The sequence below is a fragment of the Sminthopsis crassicaudata genome, chromosome 1, assembly GCF_048593235.1.
Source record: "Sminthopsis crassicaudata isolate SCR6 chromosome 1, ASM4859323v1, whole genome shotgun sequence".
In the NCBI taxonomy this organism is placed as follows: Eukaryota; Metazoa; Chordata; class Mammalia; order Dasyuromorphia; family Dasyuridae; genus Sminthopsis; species Sminthopsis crassicaudata.
Window position 1 is genome coordinate 622,713,881 of NC_133617.1, and position 13,891 is coordinate 622,727,771.

Below are 13,891 nucleotides of genomic sequence, written 5' to 3' on the forward strand. Positions count from 1 at the left end.
GCTGAATAAATTATGGCATATGAATGCTATGAAATACTATTGTTCTATATGAAACAACCAGCAGGATGATTTCAGAAAGGCTTGGTGAGACCTATGTGAACTGATGCAAAGTGAAATGAGCAGAACCAGGAGATCATTATACATAGCAACAACAAGATTATATGATGATCAATTCTGACGGATGTGACTCTCTTCAACATTGAAATGATTCAAACCAGTTCTACTTATGCACTGTTGAAGAGAGCCATCTACATTCAGAGAGAGAACCATGGAAACAGAGGGTGGAACACAGCTTAGCATTCTCACTCTGTTATTATTTGTTTGCATTTTGTATCTTTTTTCTCAGTTTTTCTTTTTCTTCCTTTTTGATCTGATTTTTCTTGTGCAACCAGATGGCTGTGTGAATATGTATACACATATTGAATCTGGCATGTATTTTGGCATATTTGGCATATATTGGACTGCCTATAGGGTTGGGGAGGGGATGGAAGAAGATGGGGAAAATTTGAGGCAGGAGGTTATGCAGGAGTCAATGTTGAAAAAATTACCCATGCATATACTTTGTGAATAAAAAGCTTTTTAAAAAAAGAATGGGAGCAGGGATAGGGCTGCCTCCACTCCAGCAAACTGCTCCCATGTGTAGCACCCAATCCTTACTTCTCTCCTCACAGTAAGAGGCCCAAAGGAACCTACATCCTCTGAAGTCAAGAGAAGAGGGTCCTGGGGCTGAGGCTGCTCTCCTTTTGAAGATCTCTCTAGTTATTAGCTTTTCTTATTCAGTGATAAGTGAGAAGGACATGACCAGATGCAGCCTAAAGCACCCAATTACTAAACTAACACTAGTGAATGGTTGGATTCAAAGAAAAACCGTCAGCCTTAAAACAGAGAATAATATAAGATACAAAACAGTTATGGCCCAAAACCTGTGATACTTTCAGTAAAGTGCTATCAAGCACCAGGAAATAGAGACCCACCCACTCCCAAATCTACACAAAGCTCTTTCTTTAGAAAAGACTGGGCTATCTCAAAAATCATATCTGTATGTGTGTCAACAGTGGTCATTCAGGCTCTACTTGAAAACTAATCACCTCTCAAGGGAGCTCATTCCACTTTGAGACAACCAAAAGATGGTCTAAGACATTGATTCCAAGTCATGCTTCCATAAAGAGGCTAACTAAATACATGGTCAGGTTGTCCTAAGAGGCAAGGCTTCACATAAAGAATGGTTTTGTATGTTATGGGCAGCGTATCATACAAGAACAAATTCAATGGCCCAAGGTTACTAAATAGGAGAGACACAGGATAAAAGTTATAAAGAGGGCAATTTAATTTAGTCTTGAGGTCAGGAAAACTTAATAATAATAGAGCCTTCCAAAAGTGGATAGGCTGCTTCAAGAGAAAGTGAGTTCCCCCTCACTGGTAATATTCTAGCAGAGTCTAGATGGTCATTTATTGGGTACAATTTAATGGCATCCTCTTTCAAGTATGGTTTGGACCTGATAGCCCTTTCATTTCTGAGACCCTATAATTCCATAATTGTCTAATTTTTGACATGGGTAGCACAGTCACAGAATTCTCTAAGACTATAAATTATAGATAAGATGCCATCCTGCATTGCAAAAGTGATATTCTTTAATCAGGATATTCCCTATAGCAATGAAACCCATCCAAGACCATTTTCTTATGTCAATCCCTTTAAGACACACATCTGACATAGAATCACATGAGTCAGAATATAATCCTAGTGTACATATAGAGACAATATAATGCAGAATAAAGGAAAAGGGGAACGGAATAAGCATTTACAAAGTGTCTGCTACATGTTAGGAGCTGTGTTACATGCTAGAGGTACAAATTACAGTCACTTGTTGCAAATATCTCCTTTGATATTCATAAAAATTCTGGGAGGCAGGTATTTTATTATTATTATTACCATCAATATTATCCCCATTGTATAATTCGGTAAATTAAGGGATAGCAGTGATTTAGACTGGGCCACAAGAGTAGTAAACATCTGAGACTGGATTTGAATTTCCCTGACTCCACGCCCACTGCTCCACCAGCTAATGGAAGCAATTGTCTGGAGTATAGGCAGAGCTAGCCCTGCCCTACTTTTCCAAGTAGAAATTTTAAAGTAAGGAAACTCAAATTTTTATCAAGTTCTAAGACCAGAGGTATTTGCTTTTCTTGCTCTGAGTTAAAGAACACTAGATTTAGAGCTAATGGACTTGAGTTCAAATGCTATCTTTATTATTTACAAGTCATTTAACTTTATGGGCCTTTGTTTCCCCTTTTATAATGGGAAGATTGGACCAGATGATCACTTGGAGTTCTATATCCTGATCCTATGATCCTATGAACCACCAGACAGGATCCCTAGTAATGAAGTTCTGGAGCACACTCAAGTCTGCTGGCTTAAAGATAGCAACACAATCTCACAAATGTGCAAAGGATGAATGAAAGCAGGAAACCCAATTAAACAGCTGCAGTCAATGGAGCTGACTTAGGAGCATCTATGAGCAAGGTGGGCCATAGAAATGCCTCAAGAGGCACGATTTGAGGCAATTTGGTATGACTGTGTCCTGATGGGCAAACAACAGCTGCAAGGAGGCTAGCAGCAATCAGAGATGAGATTGCTCATTAAAGCAAAAGCATCTCCAAAGAGCACAGTTATACCTAAAGCCCAAACATAGTTGATAGCCATAAGAACTAAAAAAAAATCATAAACTGAAACAGTTTCTAATTATAAAATCAAAAGTTTACAAAAGAAAAAATACATTCAAATAGAATTATTTGATTTTTTAAAATATTTTTGGTATGGAAATAAGAGTTGCCTTTTAAGCTATAGAAGGACCTCAGTCTGAGTCAACAAAACATTCCTATCTTTATGTAATTTTTGAGTAATTTAAAGATTAATTTTATGCCTTATTTGAAGTCTTCCTTCAAATTCCTTTCCCCCAGTCCAATCAATAATGATTTTTTTTCTTTAAGGCCTCTCATTGTATCTCACTTCTGTGCTTATGTATTATTTTATATTATAGTTAGGTGTGTGTGTGATTATGAGGCTCATTCACTTACAAAATTGTAAACTCCAGGAATACAGAAAATATATCTAAATTCCATTTAATAGCTGGCATTTTGCAGAGTGTTCTGAACATAATAAACGTTTCGCAAATAATTTTTAATCACTTAGAGGTGACAAAATCTAAATCTGTGCTATGAAATGTAAGATTTATAAAATGTGTACTTGTAAACAACTAGTGTGGCATATAATAAATGCAGTCATTTCTATCCAAAGAAAACACTGTTGAACTACCATAACTACCATAACCAAAACTGTGCTTTGAGCTTGGCTTTTTTTTTTTCCTGTTGTAGGAGCAGATTTACATTATTTCATCTATACTCTTATCACCTGCTTTCCCTAGTGACCAATAATATGCATTTTCAAGATAGCTGGCAGTAAGTAGGAGAACAATAAAGCAGACTGACAGACGGGTGGAAACTGAGCATTTTGCCTCAGTAGTACCATGTTCTAATCCACTGGACTGGGATTTAGGCAGAAAATCTGTTTCTATAGCCCAAGAGTGAATTGCAATGAGAATCAAAAGGAAGCGAGAATGAGATAATTCATAGGGAAAATTAGCATATATAACAGAAATATCAGTAGGGATAACCAATGGTAATGATGTTGAAGAAATTATGACCTAAGATGACTAAACCAAATATGAGGATGATGAATAGTTAATACAACAAAAAAGATATACTAAAATAAGAAAGCAGATTTGACCTTAGTGACAAAGCATCACTAAGATTTGGTAGAATGGAAATCGTGATAAGAATTTGATTATAGAAAAAAAGATACCTTATCCAAGAGAATGCCTAAAATAAGGGTGCTGAAGCAATATGGTTTGTTAAGAAAATAAACTAACATGAGGAAATCTAGTTGCATAATGAGAGAGCCATGTTGAAAATCATTTGGGTGATAAGGGAGAAATGAAGCAATACCATCAATACTCCCATCTAGAAAATTAAAAGAAATTGATGAGGAATTTGGAAAACAGATCACAAAATTAACATGGAGAAAAGATTCAGTAACTGTTAGGGTTTTGAATTATTAGAAAACTAATGTTCCCTCTCTCCTCAAAGAAGAGCAGTTTATAACTTCTTGGCTTTACTCAATGATAATTTCATCCTTTAAAAGGTGGAAGAATCAATGAAGGGAGCTTCATTTCTGCATTCAGTTATCACCAACAAGCAGGATCATAGATTTAAAGCTAGAAAGGGCCTACAGAGCAATACAAGCCTCTCTTTTTTTTTTTTTTTTTTTTGACTCAGAATTTGATCATTTAATTGGAACTAAGCTACTAAAAATTATAAACTTCAAAGGGAATTCATTCATTCATCTATTCAGTCATTACATATTGTTTCTATGCCTACTATGTGTGTTATAACAATGACATTGCTGGGTTTTTTTTATTTTTTAATTAATTTTATAATTATAACTTTTTTTTGACAGTGCATATGCATAGGTAATTTTTTTTTTACATTATCCCTTGTACTCCCTTCTGTTCCGAATTTTCCCCTACTTCCCTCCATCCCTTCCCTAGATGGCTGGCATTCCCATACATATTAAATATGTTATAGTATATCCTAGATGCAATATATATGTGCAGAACCAAATTTTGTTGTTGTTGTTATTGTTGCAAAGGAAGAATTGGATTTGGAAGGTAAAAATATTCTGGGGAGAAAAACAAAAAAAATGCTAACAGTTTACATTCATTTCCCATTGTTCCTTTTCTGGGTATAGCTGATTCTGTCCATCATTGATCAATTGGAATTGGATTAGTTCTTCTCTATGTTGAAGAATCCACTTCCATCAGAATACATCCTCATACAGTATCATTGTTGAAGTATATAATGATCTCCTAGTTCTGCTCGTTTCACTCAGCATCAGTTGATGTAAGTTTTTCCAAGCCTCTCTGTATTCGTCCTGTTGGTCATTTCTTATAGAACAATAATATTCCATAACATTTATATACCATAATTTACCCAACCATTCTCCAATTGATGGGCATCTGTTCATTTTCCAGTTTCTAGCCACTACAAAAAGGGCTGCCACAAACATTTTAAGCCCCTCTTTTTATGGATAAATGAGATCCAGGGAAGTAATTTACCTAATGTCACACACAGAGTAAAAGTGGATTATAAAACCTGGAATTTGACTCAGAACTTCTGCCTCCAAGTTTATAATATTTAGATATAATGATATAATGAACAGGGAATTAAGGCTTGGAGGAATAGATTAGGAAGTTAAACAAAGATCAGTGGAAGCCCTGATTATTTTATCCAATGTACAAGGTCAGAATGGGAATAGCAAATGCTAAAACACTAAATTATTTACCTAGGGCTCCTTAAATTTCCTCTGCCTATAGACTAAATTGGCCCTGAAGCCAATTAGAGCTAAGCCTACAAATAAGGTTAAAGCACTCCAGCTCTAAAGTGTTGAATGTGAGAAATCATTACACTTTGACTTTATTCCAAAGCAGGAAAAATTGCTAACATAGAAGTAAGTATAACTTTTGGGGGATGTAAGTTATATTTTAGAATTTGTGCTAGAGGAAAGCTGAATATAGCCTGATACTATAGATTTTGGAGAGCAATTTTCAAATGATTCCGATAAAAGATAGCATTCCTTGAATTAAGATTCTTCAGAAGTCAGCCCAGGAGATATAGGAATTCTGAAAACAGTGAAGATGAAAAGGGAGAGTTGTCTAAAGAGATCAATATGAATGGATGGGGAATTTACCAACTACCTCAGAACTTTATAAGATATGTACCAAATAAGACAGTCAAGATGTAATAGAGGGTAAATACAAAAGTTTTACATGGCTCTCTAAAGCTCAGGTTGAAATGAGTATGATAAAGAATGCTAAAAAAAAAATTCCAAAAAAGGATGGTTGGGATTTGGCTTTTTGTTGTTGTTGTTATTGTTGTTGTGTTGGAGAACAAGAAAAGAAAAAATGATAGAACCATAGCTTAGAGTATATTAGAAGATTATGAATAAAAGAAAAAAGATTGATTTATTGAACTTTTTCCCCTCTTGTTTTCACATCTAAAAAGCATGATTTTTTTGAGAGATCAAGTAATGGTTTAATTCATTACTTTCAAGTGAAGAATAGTTTGTAATCTGGAAGCTCTCTTGGGCAAGGGACTTCCCCCTGTTGCAGCAAAAAGATGTTACATACAAATCATAAGTGGGAAAGTAAATTATAATACAATCATATAATCATATATAATACAATCAATACAGTTATAATACAGGGAATGAGTGGTTGTCCATGACAAGCCAGGATAATAGGGGTGTTCTCCAATTCTGTGGGAAGAGTCCTAAGTCCCATGTTATTGGGACCAGAATTCTATGACAGGAACAAGTTCTTAAATCTTAGATTCACCTCACTTAACATACACAAGAGGATATTGACAAGAACTGACTGTTTCAAGCTGTGTTGTAAGAGTCCAATTCCTAAGTCAAACTCTTCTGGGAAAATGGTAAAACTTAAAAAAAAACAAAAAACCTAGATCATTAGTATATTTCAATACAAGTGTCATATTGATAATTATGAAAATTATAATCATTTTCCCAATTGCATAGTTTGGTGCTAGCTTTGCAGATGCTTTCCCTGGGGGGCTGCTAGATGCTGAGTAAGGTTCTCTTGAGGGTCATGTGGGTATATGGGTACCAACACCATTCCACTTCTGTAGTGGCTTCTTGCTCTAGAGTGCCTATGCGGATCATGTACAATTTCACTTCAAATCTTGGCCCCACCTCTGTCAGCTCCACCATGCTATGATCTGATTTCTGGTACACATGGTGCTGAAATGAAATGCAGTCATCCTGGTTGGCAAAAGTAATGACAAAGAGACAAACATCCATGGGTACTGGGAAGAGATATTGGAGAATATTTGAGCCTCGCTGTCCAAGGTGGCAGGAGAATCCATGGAAGATAAGGTGGGGAAAGGCTTGTGGGGCAGTGCCAAGATCAGGGACATTGTGTCACATCACCACATTACACAGTGTGAAATATGCAGTAGACCCAAAGGGCAGATGGCTCACTATGAGACCAACTCCAATGCTCATGCACCAGCAGCAGGTCAGTCACTCTGTTGCCCTTATAAAGATGGACCAGGGCACCCATTTCATGCCAACCTTGGTTCATCTTTTGAGCACCAAGAAATATCAACTTCAGTTCCTTGGCAAGCATCTTGAGCCAAGAGCTGGGGCGCTGAGAAGTGGTGATCATGATCCTCAGATCTTTTGTGTCTGCCCAGTGGTACTGGTCATTTTGGTGGCTCAAGACACTTTCACTCCCTGAATCATCAAACTCCAAGGCTTACTCTAGAATCAGGGCTTCCCTTCAGAGTTCAGTGGGAAGTGGCTGATTCTCCTCAAGGGCTTGCTTGAAATTCAATTTCTTCTCCTCCAGAAGATGCTGCTTCTGCTCCTGGGTTTTGCGATACAAATGCAGGGTGGGCCTCATGTCAAAGCATGCCTGCAGTGAACCAGTCAGCCGCCATTCCCAGCAACTGAGAATGATTTTCTAAATGAAATGAACAGAATAAAAATGACTAACAGAGAGTTAAAAACTAGGGTAATGCTGAAGCCAGCTTGAATCAGTTTTCCAAAATTATTTGTTCAATTTTCAATGTGCACATTTACACTTAAAGAATAGTCATTCTATAAACCAGGGCTTGATTTATTGCTTTATTAATCATCTAAATTAATGCAGATTAAATTTAAAACTATGCCTGTATACATCCTCCCCTCCCTCCAAAAGTTATATGTTAAACATTTGCGTTGGCAAACACCTCTGTGTTGCTCTGTAAATATTTCTTAAGCTCAGAAGGAATGGAGAAGGCTCATGTAATTAAATAATCACAAGCATAGAAGTCTGGGGACTGCAGGTTAATCTTAATTATCATCAACATCATAATCACTAGCATTTATATAATATTTTAAGTGCTTTATGTTATGTATTATATAAGTGTGCAAGTGTTTTATATTAACTCTCACAACACTCCTGGTTGAAGCCCAAGATAGATCACCGAGCTGCTTTCAATGAATTTGGACTTTCAGATCAAACCAAACTATATCCAACTTTAAAAAAAAAAAAAAAAAAAAAAAGAACTGGTAGATGTGGTTGCTAATTTGCTGTTAGTGACCTCTGAAGGACCATGAAAAATAAGGATCTGATACAGAATAAAAATAAAGACAAATAATGTACCAGCAGGATAATAATTTGTCAATAATATGTATTACTACATAATTGCCATGCTTTTAGTTTCATAACATGAAGCTATGAGGGATAGATAATTGTCCCTGAAAAACAGAGACAGTGTCCAAAACGATTTCATACACTAAAACAACAGACTATTTCTAAGATAAAGGCTAAGAATAATTAATTTAAAATCCTCTATATGGATTCAAAAACTCAACTTTACAAATATAGACTAGGGGAAAGATATGGCTAAAAATAGTTATGAGAAAAATCTGAAAGTGTGAGCTATAAGTTTAATATGTCAATTCTATGGAAGGGCAACCAATACTAAGGTGATTTTAGGCTGCCTTAAGCAGCCATGAAGTGATAGAAAGAGGAAAAGCATATATAAGTGCCTACTATGTGCCAGATACTTTATAAATATTATTGGCATAGAAGTGAACCTGGGTTCTCAAAGGTTATTCTAGGAAAATATAAATTCCAATAGATTCTACCATACTGAAAAAGCATTAAAATCCCAGCAATAGGGCTGGATCTGTTGTCTGAGAGTAGTGTTAATCCAGTTGACTACGTTCCTTCTGGGTTTGGAGGGGAGGACTCTCACAACTCTCACCACAAAAGTTATTTTGTCAAGAAAGGATATGAAAGTATTTGAATCCTGTCAGTGACAAATTCCTCCAGGCCTCAGGGTCTTAGCTTTGGAGTACTTGGTAGGTTTTTCTGCTGGAAAGACTATGCTATTTGGAATTGCAATTGAAACATGGTCCAATTAATAACTAGTATCAGTATAAGGAAAAATGACCAGTACAGTAGCATCAGTAAGATCAGATCACATGTTACAGTAGTGATATCTACTACCAATAAGAGGCCCTTTATCCCAATCTTATTATTCCTTCTGTTTACTCCATATTTGATCAATAACTTGCATGTGCTAAGATGCCTACAACAAAGAAAAGAGGTGAGCTCCTTAAATTCTTTTGTTCTGAACAACTGGGTAAATAATGTGCATAAATCAACAAATCTTTCTATTGTCAACGACAGGATATAGGGAGTATAATGCAGGCACCAGCTGCTACTAAACAGGATACACAGAAACAAATATGTCATCCATCATTTCAAACAAGGATCCACTGACCACTTTTTGGCCAGGCATGGGCGCCAATAAGTCTGTTCCTGGTCTAAGTATATGACTTATCACCCAATCAAAACTGACCTCTTCAAGGTCACCAGTGCTGCCTTCATTGATGGATCTGACAGCCTTTTTTCATCATTCATCTTTCTTGAACTGCTTAACAGTGTTGGACACTATTGATTATCTCCTCCAACTGAAAATTTTCTCCCATCTGGGTTATAATGGCATTGTCCTTTCTTAGTTTTCCTTTGACATTTTTAGCCACTACTTCTCACTCTCATTTATTGGATTATCTTCCATGTCTTACCTCCTAACTGTGGGTATCCTCCCCTAGGTTTTAATCCTGGGCCCTATTTTTTTCTCTTTCTTTTCACATATCATAAGGACCCATGAGTTCATCCCCATGCTAATTATTACAAAATATATATGTGGAGACCTAGACCCTTTCCTGAATCCTAGACTCATAACACCAACTGCCTGCTAGATTTCCAACTGGATATTTCAGAAATAACTCAAACTCGATAAGTCCAAAGGAAAATTCAAAAGAAGCCTCTTCTTCCTTACATCTCTATTTCTATCAAGAGCACCACCATCCTTCAAGTCACTCAGGTATGCAACTTCAACCTTATTCCTTACTTTTCACTCTCCCTCTGCCATTAAATACAATTTTGAATTTTTAAAAAATGTTGCTTCTGATAGTCCACTACCAATAAGTGCTACAACTACTTAACTACCCAATAACCATTTACAAAGAGCATGTATAATTGGGTGAGATTGTGGTTAGGATAGACACAAGCATTCTTTATTGAGGGCAAGAAATGACAACTTACAAACTCTTAAAAATATAAATTACCCATGTTTATTGCACTTTTCCCCCGGTTTAAAACTTCAGCCAATATATATAAAGCATGCCATTAAAAGAAGTTTCTGGAAGTGCTTTTTCCAAAGGAGAATATGACTTTTTGCCGCACTACATGATCCCACTTCTCCTTGGCTACCCAACTGCCTTGGCAAAGAGCTTAGGTTTAACCAATTACAGTAGCTGGTGTAAAGTTAATCTGAGCAAACATAGATCACTTCTCCAACTCCATAATTAGGACCAGAATTCGGTAACTGAGACATATTCATAAAAACGGGGTTTCCTAAGTGCCAGCTTTTCTTTGGATCTATCCAGAATATCTTGGAAGGAAAGTTTTCTGTCCAGAGGAGTCTGATGGGAGGATGTGCATACTCAAAAATGAATAATAAGTAGAGACATAAGAAGTATGGAAGATGTGAGAGACAGAAAGATACAGACTAAGAGAAAGAGAGAGACAGAGAGAGACAGAAAGAGAGAGAGAGGGAGACAGAAAGAGAGAGAGAGAGAAAGAGAGAGAGAGAGAGAGAAAGAAAGAGAGAGAGAGAGAGAGAGAGAAAGAAAGAGAGAGAGAGAGAGAGAGAGAGAGAGAGAGAGAGAGAGAGAGAGAAAGAGAGAGAGAGCAAGAGAGAGAAAGAGAACCCAATCCAGCACATTCTAAATAAATTTCCATCACATGGGGGTTCAAAGGGTAATACTGTTTCAGTTGCCCAAGTATTTCATGTCTGTTAGTTACCCTTGGCTTTTAAAGTGCCTTTGTTAGGCTAAAGAACAAGCAGACAACTTAGACAAAAATTTGCTTACATTTACCTTTCCCAAGCCACTCTTTTTTTGGTTTATGGGGTTTGCCTTCATTAAAGCCATTAGTTAGAAAGTTTTTAAATTCCATCAGATATGTTTGAATTTCATACATCTTACCTTTCAAAGAAGGAACTTTGCCACATTCAACAATTTTCTCATATTTACAAACAAAGCAAAGGAGTTTTCTTAATCTATATTTGCAAATTTACTAATTGTCTTTTCCTTCTTTAGACATAGTCACAGCATATATAATGATATACAGCCCTTGTTATAGACTCAAGGTATTGCTATTTGAACTAAGTGCTGACATTGACAAGCATTCTTGATGTGTTCGAGGAGCTGTAAAATTCTGGGCAACATGCATACACCCTTTCTTTCTGACACTGCCAGAAGAGTAGGATTATCATAGCTGCATATGTCTTCAATTGCTAAGATTTTTTTCCTACTACTTCTCAATGTGGAGACTTTTTTCAATCAGTTTAATATTGGGGGGAGCCAGCTTGCTATTTTGGGGTTTTACTATGAAATATTGATTGTGCTCTAGTTTACTGAGAGTTGTACAAAAACCTATCATCCCAGAAATTTGATCTTTCCAATAAAAATCGGCCCAGAAATTAGCCAGGTGAGGGATAGAGAAGAAGAAAAAAATGTTATGTAGCAATTAAGCAGTCTACTACATGAGGCAATCTGATCAGACTAGGCCCTGATTCCCAGAGTAAGGAGGAGGAACACAGAAACAGAAGCAACCAGAATGACTGATGAATCCATAGATATAATCACGGGGCACTGAAAGAATTGTACTAGTCCCTATGTACATCTTTGCTTGTCTAAATACTCATGATTCATGTATTCAGAGATGGCTGGGATATGCTTACCCTGGAATTGTACATTTGTAAGTGAGGTAAGTTTCCTTTACATCCTCCTAGATGTAAAATGGAATAGGCCTGTTGGGTTATTCAAGCCTGGTTTTGTCTTCTTCCTCTGGATCTTTTGTAGCAATAAATTATGACAAATCTTAAGTTCCCTATGGGGAAGGTAAGTGGATAGAGTACCAGGATTGGAGTAAAAAAGACCTGAGTTCAAATCTGGTCTCAGACACTTACTAGCTATGTGACTCTCAACAAGCTAGTAAACTGTGGGTGCCTCAGTTTCCTCTTTTGTACAATGACTGGAGAAGGAAATGGCAAACCACTCCAGTGTCTTTGTCAAGAAACCAAATGGGGTCATCAAAATCATAAAGTCAGATATGACTAAAATGACTGAATAACAAGTTCCCTAAGAGCAAGAACTGTTCCATTTTTTTAAAAATTTGAATCCGTGTGAAATACTAAAGTATATGGATCATTCTAAAGAACAGGAAATTGTGCAATACCTAAAGTAATTATAGAACCATAATTCAATTTAATCCAACAAATAAGCTCATATGATCAGCAAGATTGTAGATTGCTGTTCTGGATCCATTTAACTCTCTAACCTTCCAAAAAAAGAAATTATGCAACAAATGTAAAGCAATTATAACTGAATCCAAAAGACCAAAAAAGATAAAAGATAAAAAGATAAAACAAGATAAAAGCTTTATGAGTTAACACCAGAAAATTCTTACTCATAAAGTGTAACTTAGTAGATAAACTTGTTACCTACAAACCTCTAGATTCTTATGGCAGACACAAGGGAGACCAGGGTCCTAGAATGTTTTTGTGGCTAAAGAGGAAAAAAGAAGTATCAAAATCATGCTGCCTTCTGAAAAGAATTCTAGGTTAGGAAGTCTATTATTTCAAAGACTGGCTAGAATACTTCCCCTACTCACTCACTTTCTCCCTCACAAAAACTAGCAAATGTTGATTCTGGTAATCCAAAAAAGCAAAAGTATGGAATTAAGCATATATTTGGTACAGGTGACTATATGTCAATGTTGAGCCCTAAGGAAAGGGGATTGCAACTACCTGAGAGCAGATCTCTTGTCAAAGGATATTCAGGGCAAGGACAGAGGCCAGTGAATTCTATAATCCCAACTGAGGAGACTTAAGTTGTATGACTACACAAGAGGAAGGTCAAGAAAGTATGTTGCATGGGAATACATAGAGAGACTTTAAAAAGAAATATTTTTAAAGAAAAACTCTTCCTAAATACCTAAACTACAAGCAAATATATTAACAGAGAGGATCTTAAAACAAGAAGGAAGGTTAGCTAGAAAATCCTCAAAGAAAATATAAAGCTTTCTTAACAAAACCCACACTATAAAGTCATGACTCCCAATAAAACATGGATAAACAATTAAAAAGATATGAATTGTTCAAAAGAGAAATACAGAAAAGAAGAAATTAGAAATCAATATAAACCAGAACCTCAAAGGGCAATTTTAGAACTCAATTAATAGAATTTTTAAAGAAGAGTTTTATCTAGAGAAGTGAGAGATCATATAAATGTAAAAATAAAATATAAAATATAAAAATAGAACATAAAGGAAGAAGGCAATGCTAAAATAATACTCCAACTCCATACAAGTCAAAGTATTGACCGTTAAGGCAGAATACATAACCTAACAATCATAGGTTTCCCATAAAAACATGGAAAAAATTAAGAAGAATATTTTAAAGGAAGAAATATAATTCAATAAAACTGCCCAGAACTTCTGAATACCAAAAATAAAGCAAAATCTAAAAATATCATGTTACCTCTTGCAGGTGAGGGTCAGAAAAAAGGGGATATCTGCATTTCAAACTCCAAGTCAAAAAAGTGGTTAAATTTAACAATTTCAATGGCAAAAACAAATTCTTCAAATAGTCAGGGAAGAGGTCTTCCAAAATAAACAGCAGAAAATTTTAA

At 36.0% G+C, this 13,891-nt stretch overlaps 1 pseudogene; it reads right to left on the minus strand.

Moving 5' to 3' along the window:
* Positions 1-6,610: 6,610 nt before the first annotated feature.
* LOC141555561 (U3 small nucleolar ribonucleoprotein IMP4-like) overlaps positions 6,611-13,891 on the minus strand; it is a 39,892-nt pseudogene continuing 32,611 nt past the window's right edge.